This window comes from Episyrphus balteatus, chromosome 4, assembly GCF_945859705.1.
Source record: "Episyrphus balteatus chromosome 4, idEpiBalt1.1, whole genome shotgun sequence".
In the NCBI taxonomy this organism is placed as follows: Eukaryota; Metazoa; Arthropoda; class Insecta; order Diptera; family Syrphidae; genus Episyrphus; species Episyrphus balteatus.
This window is the reverse complement of record NC_079137.1, coordinates 32,187,114-32,209,211: the sequence shown is the minus strand read 5'-3', so window position 1 is coordinate 32,209,211 and position 22,098 is coordinate 32,187,114. Positions and strand designations below refer to the sequence as shown.

Below are 22,098 nucleotides of genomic sequence, written 5' to 3'. Positions count from 1 at the left end.
CCTGCCAAAGGTATGGAGTGAACAGTTTTGTGTCTCTGCACTTTGTTACAAATTTTATGCGCATTTGTTAGATGTCAATCTATCTGAAAGACTCTCGACGTTATACGACGACCAACAAAACAACGAAGAGGTGCGCGCATGCTCGCAAGCTGCGCAAAAGTAATGTGAGTGTATCTCTTTTGAAAAACACTTGGAAGATTGTTTTTGTGTCTGCAGTTTTGGTGTACTTCAAAAGGTTGCTTTTGCCATAGGTGGTAAGTTGTATAGTGCCAGCGAGCTTGTGGTCTAGCGCAAATTATCGACTTTTGAGTTCCTAAACTAAATGAGATTTTCCGCATATTTCGGTAAAAGATGACAGCAGCGCCCATGAGTTGAAACTTTGCGTTGTGTCGTTGGTAACAATCTACTGTTGCAGCTGTCTATGTATTTCTTTGGGAGGATTTATGGAGTGCACAAAAAGAAATTGTATGGTGTCATTTGTTGTGCGCGCAGATAAGGAAAAATAAAATCATTTTGCGATGCAATATACGCTTTGGGCGCAGCAATTTGTTGGACTATTTTGAGAATAGGTTAGTTTTTTGTTTTTGCTGTTTTGTGATTGCAATAAGACTAATTGAGACGAGGATATTTATGGAGTTTTTTTTTTTTTTTGTATTTGAAAAGATTGATTTTGCAATGCTTATTTTTTTCTTGTAATGGTAAATTGTCAAAAAAAATCTGTTTGTATTAATTAAAAGCGCAGTTTCAAGCGTTAAGTACCTATTCAAAGTTGAGCAGATTTCAAAAACTCTAAAAAAGACGCAATCGTGAGAAAATAACAGTCCTTAAACGAAATGAGTAGGATGCTTCTTTTTTGTAAACAAGCATAGAGATGGTATAAAAGGGATCGTTATTGGGTAGTATTTGGAAGACCTTCAAGCCAAAAGTTGTGCTCTGGTTGCTCAAGTACCTAGCACTTGTAAAAAGGTCCAATTTAACATTCTTATCTGACTATCGTGTTTTTTTTTTTTTTGTTATATGCGAAAAAAAGTAAGCCCCAAGCTATTAAAGTCAAACTTTGTTGTTATAAGATTTAGGCGATTTACTTTAGGTATAGGTACGGTGACCATCCGTCCCATTTTTTTTACCCGGGAATGTCCCGTATTTCTACAGCTTGTCCCTGGTTTTTATTTAAGAAACCCGGGACGTATAAGCGTCCCGTATTTTGTTATTTGTCCCGTGATTGTCCCGTATTTGGACATTCTCTGATTTTTGTATTCAATATTTTAAATACTTTGTACGGAAAACAAGAAAACAGTGGCTGGAAATTAAAATTTTTCTAATTTTTCGGATAAAGCATTAAGCATAGTACGCAGCTGAAGCAAAACGAAAATTGTTCTAAGTCTCCAAAGTCAAAAAACTTTCGCTGCAAGAAAAATTGCCTGGACAAATAAATGGGAGTGACAAACGATTGAAAAATCTCCATATATTCTAGCACAGGTAAGAATTTCGTTACGTAAGCTGCGTACTGTGCAACGAAAGCAAAATTTTGTGCTGGTTTTGTATGAGAATTTTCGTTTCGCATCTAGAGTAGGCTTTAGTTTTTTTTTAATGTTCGTCAATTATTAAGTTCCAGCTTCTGTTTGTCAGTTGCTACACTAGGTAAAATGTTTTCGAATAAAGAACATGTTAAAAGTTGTGTTAAAGATCATAAAATTTCAAAATCATTTAAAATAAAATTAAAATGTTAAAAAACAGCTCTCCCGATTTTGATTAAAAAAATATATTTTTTTAGAAGTTATTAACAGACATTATTATAAAACCATTTTCTTGATTTCTGACTTCGTAAACGACTTAAATGATTTCAACAAAAACGCTCCCATAAAATAGTTTAGGAAATCTTGATATCAAAATAAAGAAAAATTATGAAAACTCATTTAAAAAAATTTAATTTTTTTGAAAAATCAATATTTTCAAAACGATCCAACGAATTTTATATCTGTCCTGGGTTTCGCTTCCAGAAATATGGTCACCGTAGGTATAGGCTATTGATTATGTCGAAAAAAACAGGGCAATAAGGAACTAAGACGTTCACGGGTTTTTATCGCAGAAATCGTTCAATGGGTTATAAGAGAAGATAAAACCGCGGAGTGCTATAAAATGAGAGGGTTGAAATTGAAGATAGGGGTGCAAAAGCCCCCTTTTTGGTTTTTTTCAATATATCTCGTAAACCGAGCAAAATTTTGACATATTGCGTTTAAAACTTTTTGTAGAGAATTGAATTTCCTATTAGAATAATGTTTTTTTAAAAATTGAAAAAAAAATTTCCATACCAAAACAGTCGAAACAATCATACAAAAAATATCAAAAAATTCGATTTTTTGAGTTTTTTTGATTTTTTTGTTGTATATTTTTTTTGGGTTAAGATAGGCATAAGCATTGCTCTAAAGAAAAAAAGGAGATTAAATTTCCTCCAAAATGCTGTGCTCACTAAATTTGTTCATTAAATTTTTTTCATTTTTTTCGCATTTTTAGTTTTACTCAAGTAAAACAGAAACATTTGAGGGGAAAGTACGATAACTTAAAATTGATAATGAGATTTTGTAGAAAGGTTAAATACAATCATTGTTGGCTACGTTTTGGTGGGAGAGGAAATTTTTCTAAAAAAAATACCTATAATGAAAAAAAAATATTTAAAAACAACGGAAACACTTACAGTTATGATTGAAACTTTTTTTTGCCGAGTAATAATTTTACCGAAGTAAGATTTTTCGGGGACAAATTCATTATTTTGGAATTATAAATATGAGTTTTGGTAAATACCTATTCCGTTTGAAAAAAAATTGTGTGTAAATTGATTTACCAAAGTTCTTAAAACTACTTTCATTCGATCAAGTGCATATATTTCTTATTTGAAAGTGCACTGACTCTTCCACCCACAGCATAACAACACTGCACTGCTATTGCACTTGACTTATTTGCCGTCGTCGTCATCTTGTCTACGCGGAATCCAAAAAAAACATTCCCAATCTACTATAGTGCCTTTGCCTGGCCAAATGACTCCCCAGTCATTCACAGTGATTGTATGGCAGTCTCCTCAGCACGAAGTAGAGCGCTAAACAATATAAGATAAGCATCGCACCTCACCGCTGACTGCAGCCAACAACGCCACAGCTCATGCGGTGATCTACCATGCGTGCCATCATACTGTGATGATGCGGTTCACACACATTGGGGGCGCGGTGGCATCGCCGGCACACGGTGCAAGGTGGGTGAAAGCAATTTGTCCGCGCGCGTGCAAATCTTCCGGACTCCGACTCCCATCACAGCCATCAACCATCAGCGCACAGCGCCCCTATATTAGAAAGTTCGATTTACCTAATTCAATTTCGAAACTGATGTGCAGCTCGCCTGCGAATGCAACAGCAACAAACTAAAAACTAAAAAAAAAAAACAATGTTGTTTGCAACAAACCGTGCTGCGTAATAAATCACACAACAGTTCACCGTGTGTATCATTTTATTTTCACAGTTTTGTTGCAGCAGCTCTCCTCAAAGTTTTGGTTTGGTTGGTGGTATAGGCATTACCATCGCGCACGTAAGTCACGTAAAATATTGATTTCTCTTCCGACAATATTGATGATGCACTCTTCGTCTCGGATCCGCGTGTTGTCCGTCCGGCTAAAAAAACCCCGCCAAATGTATATATGCTGAGTAGTATATGATTGTGCAGCAGAGTGGGCCGATTGAATTATGACCAAATTAAAATTCGATAACTCAAAGGGGCATGCAACGTGCAAACGCCTCTTTCTTTACGATTTTATTTCATTTTGTTTTCAATATTTTTTTTCCTTCTACTACTTCCTCCATTATGATGCTTCTGCTGGTGATCTTGATCTCGCAATGCGTTGCCAGGATTACTTTATTTGCATATTATGTGCTGCCTGCAAGTTGCGTTGCGACTCGCCCCAACTGACAGATTTATCATCATCGCAAGCGGGACGGAGTGAGTGTATGCGCAACTTAAAATGCCATTTTTCAATACGATATGTGCATGCATATTAATCAGAGTTGCAAGTTGCAACTTATGTTATAACAATGCCATATTGTCAGTCAAAACAGTCGAAACCCTGTAAGTTAATCGTAAAATTTTAATATAGAAAATTTGAATATACTTCGAAATTAGTATCGAGAGGAAATATCCTCGTTGGGTAGTCAAAATATCTGAGGTAAAATTCAAGCGCTATTAAAAAAACGCAATCTTGAAAAAATACTAGTTTTTTGGATTTTGTAGGGTTGTTTTTATTTATTGTCGTGTCCTGGGGAGTCAGTAAGCAGATAAATTTCCATATTAAAAAAAAAAATCGGTTCAGCCTTTAACAAGGTACATTACCGTCAATTTTTAACAAAAAGGAAACGGCATATATTTCCATTATTTGATTTTTTTTTTTGCGAAAAACTACAAACTCAGTTTTTTTTTTTGGAAAAAACTAAAACTTTCATTGTCGAAACCCTATTTTAAAGGAAAAATTGTTACATAATTATTACTATCATATCTTTGTTGTTTGGTAAAATAAGAAACTTTATCAAATGGCAAAACAAAAAACCTTAATAATAAAAAAATTATAAAATAATATAAAAAAATGTAGACCAACAAATATAGCTAAAAAAATTCTTTTTTGAACAAAAGAGTACAATTCTTCACACACTACAAGGCTTAGCTACAAAACTTTATCTGACACTTTCTTTTATCAATGTTGTCTAAAATCTGTATACTGACAAAAGCAAGGGACCTAAAAATAAGATGATGCTTACAATAAATCCCACGCTCTTAATACAAAATGATTTCCGCTTAAAATAAGTGGAATCCGCTTAAATTCTGTTAAATTTAAAGGGAACTTCATTTTGTTTTTTACCGACTTCCAAATTCTTCTGTATTTTTTTTTTTATTTATTTTTTTTTTGTTTGTTTGTTACCTCATAACTTTGGACTGAGTGAACCAATTTTGATAATTCTTTTTGTATTCAAAAGCTGGTGGTCCCATTTCGTTTAATTCTGGCTATAGGAACTATTAGAAAAACCATGGAAGTTGGTTTTGTTTTTTGGTAAAAATGTTTATAATAAAAATTTTCCTCTTAAAAAAAGAACTAAAAATGAAAAGATTTCGTCGTTAGTTCTATGAGCAGAGCATACGACTTGACATTAAAAATTTTCTTAAAATAATTAAATTATTTAAAATTAATGTAGAAATGATCTACATATAAGTCAGTCAATAAAATAAAGACTTAAAAATAATTTTTCACTTTTTCACAATTTTTGCTTCTCTATAATATGACAGTTTAAAATAAAATCTCGACTGAAAAGGTAAAGTATCTTAAGTCGACTTAAGATGTTTTGCTTTTTTTGTTAAGCCGCAGTGCCATCCAAAAGGCCTACAGTTCTGTCTGATCGGCATCTTTCTATCTCATTCCTTTGCTTTTTTATGAACCAAAACAATTTCATCTTATGTTCAAAAGACACATATTCAAAACCTTAAGTAGACTTAAGATTATATTCGGTTAAGACTTTTGTAATTATTGTGAAATCTTTAATTATCTTATGTTGACTTAAGATATTTTCGCGCTTGCGAGTAGAAACAAAAATTCATCCTTAAGTTGACATAAGATACAATACTTTAAAAAATTCAGAGAGAACGTGAAAAGGCAAATCATCTTATGTCAACTTAAGATTTTGGAAATTAATATGAAATACAATTTATAGAAAATCCAAACTATCTTAAATCATATTTTTTATTTTAACTGGAAAAATATTAAATATTATAGAAAGAAAGGTAGGCCTAAAAACTCCTTGTACAAGCAAATGCAAAACCACCAGCATTCAGTTGGCCTTAGAAATGGAACAATACAAAACCGGGACGCTTGCCGCCGATTTCTGAGGTCAACCCGGCGAACCCCACAGGCGGATCACTAGTGTGAAGCAGTTACGTGGGATAGTTATGATCCCCTCGACATCGAGATCATAACAGCGCCGAGAAAAAGGAAGAAGAAGAACTGGAAAAATATTAAAAATATATTTTTGAAATAAATTTCATAAAAAAGATCTAGTGGAGTCAAATTAGCTTTATACCTGGGAATCCAGGGAAAGTCGATGCATCTGAAAAACGAGTATAGGGCTGCATTATAAAAGGGTCAAATAAGAAAGTTAAAAAAAAAAATTTCACCGCTCTCGATTGCAACAGTTTTTATGGACCGTTAACTGTCATTCCGTATGCAAGCGTCAATCGGAATTGCTGTCTCATTTTAGATTTGGATCAAACTTTGTAGGGATGTTCTCTAGGACTGTAAGGCAGCAAATCTATGATGATTTAATTTTAAGTTGCGTGGTTTCCCCGCTACCCGCATTCGAACTTTTTCAGAAGGTCATTTTTATGTTATTATAGCTTTGCGTCTACTAAAGATATCTTTTTGTTTGAAACGCCATTTTAAAGCTTAAGAGTAGTAATTTTTGAATATATATTAAAAAATTACGTAATAATTATCCCTGAATTAAAAATAATTTTTGAAAAACTGGTAATTTTGCTGATTTTTCATGGTTTTTGACTGGCTCCAGAACCTTGGCCATTATATTAAATATAGATATTTTTCAACAAAATAAATCTAAAATGAACTCGATGGCTGTACTCCTTATGCAAAAATTTTAAGTTCAAAGTTTTGAGTTTTTTGAAAAAATATTTTTTTATACTATGATTTTTTACGATTTGACTAAAGATAGAAACATGAAACTAACAGTGTGTTAAGTTGAAACTTTTAACTTTAAGTCCTCTAAATAAATTTGTGTTATTTTCATATCTTCTTAGTGTACCAATTGTTTGAAAATTCGCAAAAATGCTAAAAAGCCAAAAAAAACCCCTACTTAAGGGTATGATTGCACTATGTTTGGCATAAGATAGAAGCATGAAATTAATAGTATATTTAGTTCGTACTCTTAGCTTAACACACTGTAAGTTTCACATTTCTTCGTTTAGTCAAATCGTAGAAAATGACAGTATAAAAGTTAGCTTTTTTAAAATACTCAATACTTTGAACTTAAAATTTTTACATAAGGAGTACAGCCATCGAAATCATTTTAGATTTATTTTGTTTAAAAATATCTATATTTAATATTTGGTAAGTATAAGCTTCCTACATATAATAGCCAAGGTTCTGGAGCCAGTCAAAAACCATGAAAAATCAGCAAAATGACCAGTTTTTCAAAAATTATTTTTAATAAAGGTTTCAGTTTTTCAAAAATTATTTTTAATTCAGGGATAATTATTACGTAATTTTTTAATATATATTCAAAAATTACTACTCTTAAGCTTTAAAATGGCGTTTCAAACAAAAAGATATCTTTAGTAGACGCAAAGCTATAATAACATAAAAATGACCTTCTGAATAAGTTTGAATGCGGGTAGCGGGGAAACCACGCAACTTAAAATTAAATCATCATGGATTTGCTTCCTTACAGTCCTAGAGAACATCCCTACAAAGTTTGATCAAAATCTAAAATGAGACAGCAATTCCGATTGACGCTTGCATACGGAATGACAGTTAACGGTCCATAAGAACTGTTGTAATCGAGAGCGGTGAAATTTTTTTTTTTAACGTTCTTATTTGACCCTTTTATAATGCAGCCCTAGACTCGTTTTTCAGATGCATCGACTTTCCCTGGATTCCGAGATTTTACAAATTTTATGTCTAATTTGACTCGACTAATCATAAAATTTGACATCTAAATGTTTTATACATTAAATCTACACTTGAAAGAATTTTTGGGAGGCAGTTTTGAAGTGTTTTTTTTTTTTTGCTCTCCTGAAAAATCATCAAAATTGACATAAGATACTTTACATTTTCAGTCGAGAAATATACTACCATTTGAAAAATCACTTAAATTTGGTAAAAACAATGAAACTAAAAGCCTAGCTTAGCCAATGCACCTGGAAAAAAATTCAAGAAAAAATGTGTGCATTAAATAATATAGAATAGTTATTTGCACCTCAAATACAAAAAATGCAAATACGAGGTTGTGACTGTTGAATGATGATATGCGGTAGTAAAGGTATAGTATAAGATGATGTTTAAGTTGGCCCTCAAGGCCATCGTGTTGTTCATTAATATGCCTTGGGACTGATGACTTTTATGAGGTGAACACGAGCCATCCTCCACTAATTTATCTGCGCGCATTGCGCATGCGTGCAGTACCTCTATAGTACATTATATACGTACAGCATATTGCGTACCTTTGGGGCATGTTCCCTCAATCACTGTTCGCCTAATGACTTTCCAAAGTTTATGAAGTTTTTCTCACTTTTGCACTCAATAAACCTCTCGGGAAGTTTATAATAATATCGACAGCAATATCGCTGTCGTAGTTATACTCATTCGATTTGATGATGACGATGATGATCGAAAAAATGCGACGTGTAATCGATCCACCTTTGGATATTTTTGTATCGAAAATTGTTTGCTGTCTTCAGAGGAGGAGAACCCCCATTGGAATCGCAATTACAACTGATTAGTTGAAGCTAAATTAACTATCTAAGCGCGGCTACTAGCTCCTGTGGAGATTTTTTTTTTCTTTTTTTTGTCTTCCATTTATTAGCCATCGGAATGATCATAAAAACCAATCAACGTCGTCACAAATTGCTTTGATGTTGTTTGTACTCGAGGCTTGTGGCAGGTTAAAAATCCGAAGAAAAAAAAAACGAAAAAAAAACTAAACAAAAAAATTGGCAAGGAACGAGTCTTGCCAAAGAATTCACCTTGGCAATTTCTATCATGTTACTTAGTTTAGTGGAGGCAAGACCGTTCTTTTGAGTCTAAACACAGAGAATTTGTGAGGTTGAGCAAATCGATCCCCAACGGGATGAAAATGGTGGCTCGTTTGACGTCTTGTTGTGTCGGTCGGTCGTCACTGGAGGGCCAGTGCAAGGATTAATTGTCACTTCTTGAAGAAAGAACTGAGGCCGCGACTAACACAAAAGACCTGAATTAGAGTCCACTCAATCTTTCTATAAATCGCCAAACAGTGGAACAATGTTAAATCTGGAGAAAAAAAATTCACTGAATGTTTGTTAGCTCTGTGATTTTTTAATAGCGTAACGCAAAACTGAAAAAAATTAATACACAAAAAATAACGAAAATATAAGAAAAAATATTTGGAAGAGTTTTTTAAGTTAGGTTTGCAAATTTTAACAAGTCTTGTTGGTACTACAAAAATTATTCAGTTTGAAGTTAATTCAATTTTTGAAGTTATACTTCTTATGGGAGGGTGGGTATGAAAATTTACTTTTTGACAAGAATGTCAAAGGGATTATGACGCGATCACTCTGGGTAGCAGGGCTGTCGTTTCACCTTTAGAGTAGGCAGTACTTTAGTATTTAAAAATGTAGTACGCCGCAGTACGGCAAACATAAAGCACACAACACGTTGCAAGTTACATGTTTCATGTGGCAAGTTGCATGTTTCAAGTTGTATGTGGCAAGATGCATGTGGCAAGTTGCATGTGGCAAGTTACATGTGGCAAGTTGCATGTGGCAAGTTGCCAGAGTTGCAAAAAGCTCACATTTCAGCTCAGCTCACAGCTCAGCTCAAATTTGAGCTAGGTACCATAGCTTAGCTCAGTTGAGCTGAGCTGAAAGTGAGCGCCCCAACTTCCAACGCCTAAATGGGCACGATTCTGAAAAAATAGGCATGATGTGGCGGTTTAGCATGGAAGGCGATTTTTTTAAAATCTGACAATGTGCAAAGCGTAGGCCCATGACACAAGCTATCATTTGGCATCACTCCCAAAACTTGCTCTCAAGCGGTTTAGCTTCCAGGAGCGTTCAAAGATTCAGGGATTTTTCGAAAAAAAATTTACCCCAACTTTCAAACGCGATTTTCTCGGAATTTTGAAAAAAATCGAAAAACCGGATTATACCACTATCGGGTAGCTGAGAATATATACCACTCCCCTGTCTCTAGATCAAAGCGTTCCAACGCCTATATCGCGGAATTTTGAAGAAAATGAAAATAAAATGTTTGATGCCAAAAGGTAGCGGAAACTCTAACCTACATTTAGGTACAACTCCCATCCCTGTAGGTCCACGCGTTCTCAAACCGGGAGAACTTAAAAGTAAAAAAAAAAATAGGCACGATTCTGATAAAATAGGCATGATGTGGCGGTTTAACATGGAAGGCGATTTTTTAAAAATGTGATAATGTGCAAAGCGTAGGCCCATGACACAAGCTATCATTTGGCATCACTCCCAAAAATTGCTCTCAAGCGGTTTAGCTTCCAGGAGCGTTCAAAGATTCGGGGATTTTTCGAAAAAAAAAAAAATTTACCCCAACTTTCAAACGCGATTTTCTCGGAATTTTGAAAAAAGTCGAAAAACCGGATTGTACCGGAATTTTTTTATATGATAAAAAATGAAATATTTTACTAAAAAAATAGAAATATATTTACTATTAAAAAAACCAAGAGAAAAGATCACGAAAAATTATCTGTTTTATTTATAAAAATATCCATGTGTTAAAATAATTTCATTAATAACTAGAACCAAACATCTAAAGCTATGGTGTTTTATAAAAGTTTAAAATATCTTCATATTTCATTATACTTTCCAAATAAAATCAATGTATCCTCTCACCCATCACAGCTCAGCTCAGCTCACTTTGCCTTAGCTCACCCAACAGCTCAGCTCAACCATCAGCTCAGCTCACTTTCAGCTGAGCTATGGTACATAGTTGAAAAGTGAGCTAGCTCAAAATTTGAGCTGAGTTGTGAGCTGAGCTCAGTTCACTTTTGAGCTTTGTAGCAACCCTGCAAGTTGCATAATGCTACTACTAGTGCTGAAGCACACACATAATTCTCATAAAATTACCATATCGCACATTTTATGCTTATGGGCAATTCATTTACTTTCGTTAAGCATATACCGTACGTTCTGCACAACATGAGTAAATTTCACAGAATAAATTGAAAACTACATCGACGCAAGGAGGATGAAAGAATTAATTTATTGTTCACTTGATAAAAATGTAAAAAAACGAATTGTGGATTAATTAATTTAATAATAGAAGTTAAAAATATCAAATGAAATTCATTTACATATACTGAATGAGAAGTATAACTTCAGTCGCGTGTACATGTGTACACACACTCTTTTTTTTTCATTTGTATTGACAAGTTGTCCCACTGTATGCTGCTGACAATTACACTATAAGATACTATTGCAACGAGAACAGGAGTTTTTTTGTTTAATTTTATCTGAAAACTAGGTAGGTACACTAACTTGTGGCTAAATGGGTTCTTCTAATTTATTTCATTAGTTCAGTTGAGTTATTTTGCCGGTCATTTGATTTCTTAAGATACGTCTTTAAATATCAAGTGGATTTTGTCTTTCTTATTTGTGATATTCAAACGGTGGGGAGGTAATAATTAAATGTCAGTTTCATTGATTTGCTTCTTTTGCTTTGAAGGAGACAGAAAAGAATCTAACATACATATATAGGAAATGACAGCACACAAAAAACAATAAAACCTATAAATTCAGATGAAAATTAATAGATACTTAAAGTATAAGGTATACAGACACTAATGAAATCGATTAATGAGACTGCGAAAGTATTTAATTTTTTTTTTTTTAACTATCAATTGAGGTAATAATGTGGATGCAATAAACATTGGCGCGTCATATAGAAATGTTATTACCTATTCGTTATTTTATTATTTTCGACACTTAAACTATTCATTTTTTATATGCAAAGAGCAGGAGCTTAAAAGTTTTATTGTCAATAGAAACACGAAATTTATAACAAAAATTTAAATTAAGCTTCAGGTATTGATGATAGGTGGACGTGCGAAACAAAATAGTTCTGGGATATTTCCATCTTGGATGCTATAATAAATTTCAAATAAAACCGAAAATGTTGGCTTGCAAATTAGTGTTTTTTGAAATCTTATTTTGATTGGTTATTTATTTTATTTATATAGTCCATTGCAATAGTAGATTTTTGACTTTTCACCAATTAAAAAAAAGATTTCTCTATGAAAAGAGTTAATACATAATAAATGTATACCCAATTTTTTTTTTGAGACTATCAATTCGTATCATTAACCCTTTTGAACCCAAGCTATGAAAATAAATATTAAAAAATGTTTTTTTTTTCAGTATAATGGCGTCAAAAACATCACAACTAAGAAATATGAATAGCAAAAAGTTATTTTCCAAAAAATAAAATGCATGACTGGGGCCACACGTACTTGCTCTTGTAGTTAAAGTATCTATATCTTAAGTAACTACCATTGGAAATTAAAGATTTTCGTTAAATTTTGAACAAAAAAATTTCATTTTTACATTTTACACTTCGAATGGACAAGAAATATCTCTCTGCAAATTTTGAATAAAATTGGCTTAGTCTTGATGAAATATACGATATTAACTAAAAAATATATCAATTTGGCAGAAAACGGCAACGCCATATTTCAGTTCTCCGAAATTTTGTGTGAGAAACTAAAAACGCCGTTTTGTTAGAATTACTAAGACTATAACGAACACCAAATTTAATCGAAATCGTTAGAGCCGTTTTCGAGAAAATTGCAATAACTCATTAACGATACTCGGGAAGAGCCGACATTAGCGATACAAAAATGTCGTATTTCCACTATCCGTATTTTTTGAGAAAAATAAAAACGCAGTTATATTAGATAAACCTACGCACAGCATTACTTGTGTCAAATTTAATCAAAATCGTTAATACCGTTTTCGAGAAAATTGCAATACTTCGAAAAGTTTGTATGGGAGGTATACGTTCTAGGCGAGAATTAAAAAAAAAAAAAACAAAAAAAAAAAACAATTTTGGAAATTACGAAAAAACACTTGTACATATGGACGCACGGACGCACCGACCGAAGGATGGACTTCATGACGAAATTCACTTTTTTGTGACTTCTCGATTTTTTTTTTTTGACACGAAACCAATACTTGCCCTATAGAGCAAGTAAAAATAGCAAAACTAATGTGGTACTCTCATGTTACATGTAAGTACAATGCACTGCCTATGACCATCAAAAAAAGTCGGACAACTGGGAAAATAATTTTTTATGGAACAATAATGTATGCTACTTCTTCTTAACATTTTTTATATCTTTTTTTTCAAAATTATGACCATATTTAAAAAAAATATATGTATCTCAAAAAAAAAAAAAGTGTGAATTTCCGTCCCTTTTTCGATAAAAAAAAATAAAAGTATGATATTTGACTAACTGTTTTGTACTTATTAGGTAACTAGGCATTATTATCTTTCATCAATCATTGTTTTTATTAAATTAAAGGTATACAAAAAATTTGTGTATACAAGAAGTCGTTGAAAATGGAAAAAGTCAAAAAATAAAACAAAATATTAGACTAAAACCTGGTGAATGGTTGCCAACCCAAAACCCACGTTTTATTGCTATGGTACCTATTCATAGCTCTGGTTTTTCATAACTTGGATGCAGATAACTCTGTCGCGCATATCTCATAACTCCATTACAATTTTGCAAGTTTCTTATCGATAGTTTTGTGATGTTTTGAGATTAAATTTTTATTTACTTTTATTTAACTTTTACCTACAGTTTTACATAATACAACATTTTTAGTGTCGTGATATAAGGAATTTTTAATGTTTCAAAATTTAGTGTTTTGCTAATTCTTTCTTTGTTTTAAAAATATGTACATATTATGTATATTTTTTTGATTTAACTATCTTATTCTGGATATAGGTTTTCTAAAATATTCAACCATGAATGTTGTATCCATCGCTAAATACAGAAGATAAAATCATTTAAAACCTTTTACCTTTATCGAAAAATTGTAAAAGCAAGTATGTATAGTTTTGTAAGAAGTACCTATACAAAAATATCAAAGAGTGAATGTCAGATTTTATTGATAAGGCTGAAAAAATAGTTAACCAACCTTCGATACCAAAAACTAAATTCTTGCAATTGTTTCACGACTTTTAACTCGTCCTGTGGTGCAATTTGGAACGTGTAGGTTTACTGTAGTGCAAACGCTACTCTTGTTCCACTTGTGCTACTGTTGTAATCTGACTATAAAATTTTCAAAAAATACATCCCATCCCCCCTGCACCCCCTTGCTATAAAGATAATTCTACAAATATTTTTATCGAGGAAGAAGGAACATCTCAATTCAGTTGTGTGCTCATGACAAAACATCGTCCCCCGTAGTGTATATATGATAGTATAATGCAAGGTAACAGCATAGCAAATCCATGTGCTACAGCTATATGCTAGAGTGCTGCTATAGTAGTCTGCATGTGCCTAGAAACTAAAATGTCGTGCACCAGCTACTCCATGCCACCGCGGCAGCAGCCGAGCCGAGCCGATCCGAACCGCACCACCACCACCACCAATCGTAGATGTTTCTACTGTTCTAATTGTGACATTACAAAATATCATCGAAATCTATATCGTGATCGGGCGACCAATCGCAATAAATATTCTTTGACACCACTTACGAGCTACGAGAACGCGCCTTCTGCTATATTGCTGGCGCTGTGCCGCTCTGTCACCCTTGACTCGACTTGGCCCGATTCCGGTCTCCACGCCGCCGGCCGCTGCAGTGTGTTGGCTTTAACTTCACCTATAAGTGTTCCCTCTCGCCAGATAAAGCTGACAACTTTCAAGTAATTCGCATGCAAATTTGCTAGATTATCAGACCGCTTACCACCCGATTGGGGATTGAACCGATAGTTTGTATATAATTTTTTTTTTTTTATTTTTTAATCTTTTTTAATGAATTTTAATTATCATCTGGTAGAGAGGTGACGATGGCGGAGAGATAGCGGGGAGATAGCGAATACCATCGCAATAAAATGTAACTGCAATTGTAATATAATTATAATTGCTTTCGATTAGTTTTGCAATACTACTCTGCGAACCACCATAATGCTATACACAAATAGCTGGGCAATCGTAATTTTTCTCGTGATGGGATTTGTGGATTATGCATGTTGGCTTAGTTGGTTGGTTAGTTATTTAATGGAGCTTCCCCCTCATGTGTGATCCACACTGATTTCGAGGGCTGCAACTATGCTATATGACTATGTTGTGTGCGGCAAGCCTGAACTCTCGCTGTTGGCCATTTATTAAAAAAGCTTTGACATCTAAGATCCGTGAAGCTGAAGCTGGAGCTACATCTCAGCTGGTTTGGAGTCGAACCAATGTGGTGGCATCATAATTAGGACGCGACAACATTCACTTTTGTCTTTATGGCATTATTTGTGGTGTATGCTGCAGTGCAATGTATCTCTATAATGCTTTGCAGTGTGTGTGGTTTTCTATTTTTCTCAAGCCAACCTACCAACCAGCCAGATTGATCGCCTCCCATTGCCGAGCGATTATCCATCTTAAAGCCTGCTTAAGACTTATTTTCTACTATTTTTTTTTTGTTTTGTTTCGTTAACAAAAAACGATGTTACAATTGAGTTTGAGATGTGGTAACATTTATTGGAGGTTATATTATCTACCGAAATACAATCTGGTAAAAGCAGCTTAACGATATGCTTTGATTTAGATTTGCAATTAATTCTTCAAATTAGTTGGTGGTAGCTGTTTAGATTATGTAATCTCTTTCAAATGTACCAAGTAGACCAATAAATATTACAACGGATATTAAAGTCGTTAAGTGACTCCCTACTATGCACGATACTATTTTGACCAGATGTTTGTTTGGTATAAGAGTGTAAACATGGGATAATGCACCTTGACAAAGTCTTTCTAATATGTTGGGCCGATAATCTCGTGTTTATAGCATGTCATGAAGTTGCATGCGTGTTTATTGAGTTGTTGTAGATATTAATTTTAATTGCTCATAATAGAGTTATAAATATGCCCTTAATAGATTTTTTTGAGTTTATTTGAAAAAATAAAGATTAGTTGAGAAATGAAGACAAAAAGTACTGCAAATTATTTATGATTTATTTTTATTAAATTTCATATTCAGTGAATAAGAAGAAAGTAAAATAAAATTAATGAGAAATAAAGTTTAGAAAACAGAGAATGGTGACAATCGTTATTAATTGAAATCTTATTGAAACATTCCATTAAAAAGTCCAAGGTTTTAAAATACCAAATTTCAGTAATTGAGTAACTGGCCCTAAGTAAAATACTGTATTAGACTGCAGAAGTCGTTTTCTCAAAAATATTTTTTTTTAATTTAAACTACCTTATTCATGCATTGAGCTTATATATTCCAAGGGGATGTAGCTCAGATGGTAGAGCGCTCGCTTAGCATGTGAGAGGTACGGGGATCGATGCCCCGCATCTCCAAAAATAATTTTTAAACATTGATTTTTTTTTACAACACTGGAACTAATTCACACAACTTTAATTTTTCGAAAAATTAAAAACAAAAATAATATTCTCGAAATTTTGAATTTTTCAATTATTTTTTGAGCAATTTCATTAAAATTTCATAATTGCTGCCAGCAGTAACATAAGGAATTATTCTTTTGAAAACGGAATCACTAAACGGATCACGATTTTTAATTTTCACTATTAAAACTAAGTTTTTTGTTTTTTTTTATGTTTTGATTTATCACAAAATTTATGTAAATACCTTATTTACAATATCCACAAGATAGAGAATTCGTTCATAGAATCCAACTCGAAGGGCCATGTTTCGGTAGCTCATATTTTACCTTGAGTTCCAAGTATTCCAATATTTATAATATTTAAACCAAATTTATAATATTTATTTTCGTAAAAAAAAATATTAAAAGTTCTTCAGGAGATATTTTTATAGTAAGTTTGTCACAAAAAAAAAATTGAAAACAAAAAACTTCTTATTAAAAAAAAACTTAAAAAACAACAAGTAAACTTAAAATCTTGGTCTTTTATTAGAGATTCCGCTTTCAAAAGAATAATTCCTTTTGTTACTGCTGGCGGCAACAGTTTTGGTGGCTTTACTCGTTCTTGTTTAATACTTTTACTATCCCTGAAAACTCGTATCATTTTAAGATACGTGTTAGACCGTAAAATAAAACTTAAATACATATATTGAAAAAATGCAAAAATGCTCATATGAAAAAAAAAGCAAAACTCTAGGAACTGTTTTTCAAGTTAAATCCGATATTTTCCTATGTGACTATCTAACTTTATTTCTATCAAATTTAATACAATTTTTCTGAACTATGATTTTTTGTGACATTTTTTTAGATAGAAGGACGTTTGAGCTGAAATTTGATGTCTACATATTTTTGCGTTAAACTCTTATCGAAAGCAAAAACATGTTTTTGTATGTGATCCAAGCTTACAAATATTTTAACATTGAAATGAAAAATATTTAAGCACTTAAAACTTAACATTTTACATACATATAAACTATTGTTATATTACAGTTTGTACATGAAATGAAAACAGGATAAATTAAAACAAAAGAGCTGACATTAAAACTCGAAAATAGAATTATTCAACAGAATTCAAAATGTTTATCTTAGTTCCTTTTTATATTTTTTTCATTACGAGATCCTCACACTCATGTCAAAATCTTAAAACTTTGAAGCAAAAAACATTGTATACTCGTATATTTAAAAGTTTGAATTGTATAATATTATGCACAATATTCTTTCCAAGGAACAAATTTCTTTCGTTTCCATTTCATTAAATCATAATACAGTTTTAGATTTACAAAGATTTCAAAAATTTTCGATAAAAAACACGCACCTAAAATAATAAAAAAAAAAAATGCTATGCGAATTGTCTTCCTACTACCACCCATCAATCTCGTAATTGATTCTTAGTTTAACTTCCCAAAACTAATACTACAACAACACAGACCTTTCACTTTACGTGCAACTATCATTTAATCAAAGATTGAAGGAGAAATTCTCGCACAAAATCCTAAAACAAAATGGCCAAGAAACGCACTTAATGCTCGTTTGGTGTGATTATAACGCATTAATAAGTTTTGCTTTCAAATAAATTATCCATGAAGAAGATGAGGCACGATTCCTGTGATGCCGAGTAAGTGCCCGCGCGCGTATCTTCCGTTTGAAAGTCATTTGAGGTGGAGCACTAGCCCAAAGTATGTATGTATATAGCAAGTATACGATAGCATATAATGATAAAGTCGGCTTTATAATCCAAACCACCATTACCGACGCGCAACGATCATCAATGCGATTTATTCGCCAACTTGGCATTTGTAATTTTCACTTTGCAATTATTATTGCTTCAATCAACAAAACGCTAACGCGCCAAACAAACCAACAAAAGTAATTACTTACAAGAACAACTAACAACAACGGCAACAAGGAAAAAACAAAAGTTATATGCTTTTCCATGTTTGATTTTGTAAGATTTTGAGAACGACACCTCACGATCACGCATCTTGCTAGGTCTCATCTTCATTTTATTAAGTTGTAGTAGGGGAGAACGGGGTAAATTTATAAATTTTTTTCAATGTTAGCAACTTAATATGTTCTTTGTGTTCTTTTTTTTGCACCAAAAGTTGAGTTAAGCCATCACTTCAATGAGAACCGTCTTCCTCAGAGCAGTTTAATAGAAAGCTTATGAATGATAAAAAGAGAGTATGAAATATTTGGGTATTCTCTTAAAAATACAATTCTATGAAGTTTATATTTCCATTATGTATGTTGTTAATTTTTATAGATTCTCTTCTGAATGAAATAGAGACATTAAATCTCCCACCGAAATAAACTTGTGTCATAAAAAAAATTAAAAGACACCATTACTTTGAAATTATGATGAAAAATTATTGCAATAAATCATAGATAAACTATATTTTACAACCTCTCCCGGTTTCCCTTTCTAAAATAATAAATAAAACGAAATCTTCAAACAGCGCTATTAAGCCGGTACTTGCGTCTGGGAAAAGTGATAATCACTCGAAAGCCAAGTGCGTTCTCGATGTAACCATACCATCATCATCGTCTTTACAGCCTGCGCGGTGTGTGGTGTATTTCAGCACGCTGCGCACAGAAGAAAAAAAAGTTATAACCACTCACATGTCCATATTTAATAATTTTACAAGCCACGATGATGATTTTTATGGCACCTTCAGGCAAAAAGCTGCAACATTGTTTATATCTACCAGGCAGATATATAAAGCAAGTACCGTACAGTGCTATGCTGCTACTGAGCTAAATTGTTTATGGTGAATTGAAAAATAATAATATTAATTAAAGTTATAGTTGGTATGGTATAGTGTGTTAGTATGATAAAGAGCGAAACATTAATTTGAAGAATGCAAACGGTATGTGCAAAGTTTTCTAAGAAATCTATGATGGGCGAGAAGCAGATAATTTTATGGAGTTTTAAATTGGTTGTAAATAACAAAGATTTGGTTCTTTATTGATAATTACAAATACATAAATAAGTTTTCAAACATTTGTTAGAGATAGTATTGTTTAAAATTCAACCCGAAATAATGTCTTAGCAATAGCAATTCGTCGCTTTGCATATCGATGAAACTATGTTTTGTTTATTTTTCTTCTTTGATAAAAGTGACAGTCTTTTTGACGTGATAACGTCTTATAAATCGATGAACCATGGCAGCCACTACAAAAATGTGACGCCATTTTCTAACATTACACTCTCGCACTTTCGCAGTGCGGCAAAAAATTTCAATTCAAAATAAAAATTAAACTATTAGAGATACAAAAATCTTCTATAGCTTATTTGAAAGATAATAACCTAAAGCTTAATCCAACTTAAGGATTTTTAAAATTTCCGTCATTTAATAGGGTAAACAGGGGTAAAACGGAAAGATGAAAATCTAAACTCGAAGTTGTAGAGATAGATGAGATTAATTTAAGAATAACTGCATTTAAGAAAAAATTCTAAAAAAATTTTAAAACAAAGCTATAACGTTCTGTTTGAACGTTGTACACGTGTTGGGGCTATGACAAAATTATGATTTTGGGTAAAGGAAATTTTTTTTACAATTCTAAAGATGCCAGATGGAAGATGAGGAAAAAAAATTAGGCGTCTAATACGGATTTTTTTTCCAACACTCTGCGTTTCAAAATATGAATTTTTGAAAAACACCTTGTTTTTCAGGGGTATTTTTGGGTAATTTTTGATTTTTAGCTTTTTTTGGAGCGTTCAAAAAATGTCAAACTTATAGGACATGTAGGTTTTGTGAGCTTTGACTGAATAAGAGAAGAAACAAGTTTTTAAAAAAACACGTTTTTTTACCGCTTTTAACCGATTTTCATCGTTTTTTATTTTTATCTTTTTTTCTTTAATAGATACAGGAATAAAGTACATAAAGTGATGAAAGCCCATGACTACGACTATATGTTTGCGAAGTTTCAATCATTTTCTTAAACACAATTATGAGATAACGGTATAACTTTTTACCAAGAGCAGATAGAAATTTGATTAAACATTTATGAGCATCCTAATACAATTACCTTTCATTTGGTATATCACACATAACGGTAACTAACTACAAGCTACACAATGTTAAATCAAGAAACTTGCGAAAAACCTCAAAACACCAGTGGAGATCTGTTGCCCCCCGAACAGCCACCAGTGTGGGAAGTACCGTAATCTCAGTGTGGAAATTCGACATGGTTGACTTTAAAAAATTCTAACTTCTCTTGTAAGCATCTTTGAAATGAGATTAATACGTCATATGAAGGTGAATAATAAGCTTTCACATGGTATATTTTTTGTATAGGTTGTCAAACAAAAAAATTGATTCCATAGCCTGAGAACATAAAAATAAATGTTTTTTTTTTTTTTTTTTTTTTAATGAAATTTGATCGAGTTAAAAAAAAATCTAGCTCTTTTTGTAGATGTCTTTTAGACTTGATCGATATACATATTTTGAGCTAAGACAATAAGCTTTCAGATGGTATAAATTTTTTAAAGGTTGTTATGGAAAAAAATGGAATTAATGACGTGAGAAGATAAAAATTCATGTTTTTTTGCTTTTTTGATGAAAATGATTGTTTTCAATAAATTATTTTTATGCTTTTTGCGCATTGTAAGAAGAAAGAAGAAATACTTGGCTTTTAAATTGTATAATTTTTTTTGTAAGCTTTTAAAATAAAAAAAAATAATATAATGAGAAAATAAAATAGGTATTTTTTTTAGCTTTTTCTTGTAAAATATGATTGTTTGAAAAAAGTAAACGCTTCAATTGACTCATTTTAAACAAAAGCACACAACCTGTTTTCTGACGACGTTATCACGTAAAATCATCGTCCGTAAACTGGCTTTACAGACAACTTCTTTTTTTCGGTAAATCATCGTTTAGAAATATGTACAACTTTTCTAGATATTCTCATGTTATCGATAAAAAAACACCAGATATAACAATTAAATATACAGAAGGAAATTCCTTTTACGTCCCAAAACGCATTGCACTTTTGGGATTCGATATTGACCATCCTTTGAAGTCACTGGTCGAATGCTTTATTACCCGAATAACTCTCTGAAATAAACTTCTTTTTATATTATGTTTTGACCTGCGTTTTCACCCATGCACAACAGTTGGGCTCATCAGTAAGATGCTGTTGTACAAAAAATGCATTATTTTGAACTACAGGTCTAAACAAAATATAAAATTGAATTCCTTTTAGTAACTTTAATTTAAAAAAAAATTGAAAAACAACAACTTTGGATTTCTCTTTGCAAAATCAATTTTATCTAAATTTTTTCTGGAAACTTTTTTAATTTATATGGATAAAATTCACTTTTTTTTTTTTTTGACAATCATAGGTATATCTACCTCCATTTTTTTAATAGGCTATAAAAATTAAAAAAACATTATTTGCTATGTAAAAAATCAAATGGAATACTTCGTTTGGAGGTTAAAACCATTTTAAAAGATGTTTTCGTAAAAAAAAAAATACTTCAAAAACTTTTTTACATTTCTTATAAATAAATTAAATTTAAAATAATTATTAAAAATTAACGGTACTTGCGATGTTTAAACGTAAGCGTACTTTGAAAAATTATGTCCTCTACCTTTGTACGAAAATATTTTAATATCCCTTATTTTAAAATAAAAAATAATTTGAAAAAATTGTCAAAAGTCAAATTTTTTTCTGAAAAATTA

At 32.1% G+C, this 22,098-nt stretch overlaps 1 protein-coding gene and 1 non-coding gene across 3 annotated transcripts in view; both read left to right on the top strand.

Moving 5' to 3' along the window:
- Positions 1–22,098, top strand: part of LOC129920107 (Krueppel-like factor 6) — a 190,464-nt gene that overhangs the window by 138,549 nt on the left and 29,817 nt on the right. The window lies entirely within an intron of this gene.
- Trnaa-agc (transfer RNA alanine (anticodon AGC)) lies at positions 16,262–16,334 on the top strand. Its single transcript has one exon. It is a non-coding gene; the product is annotated as a tRNA-Ala (tRNA).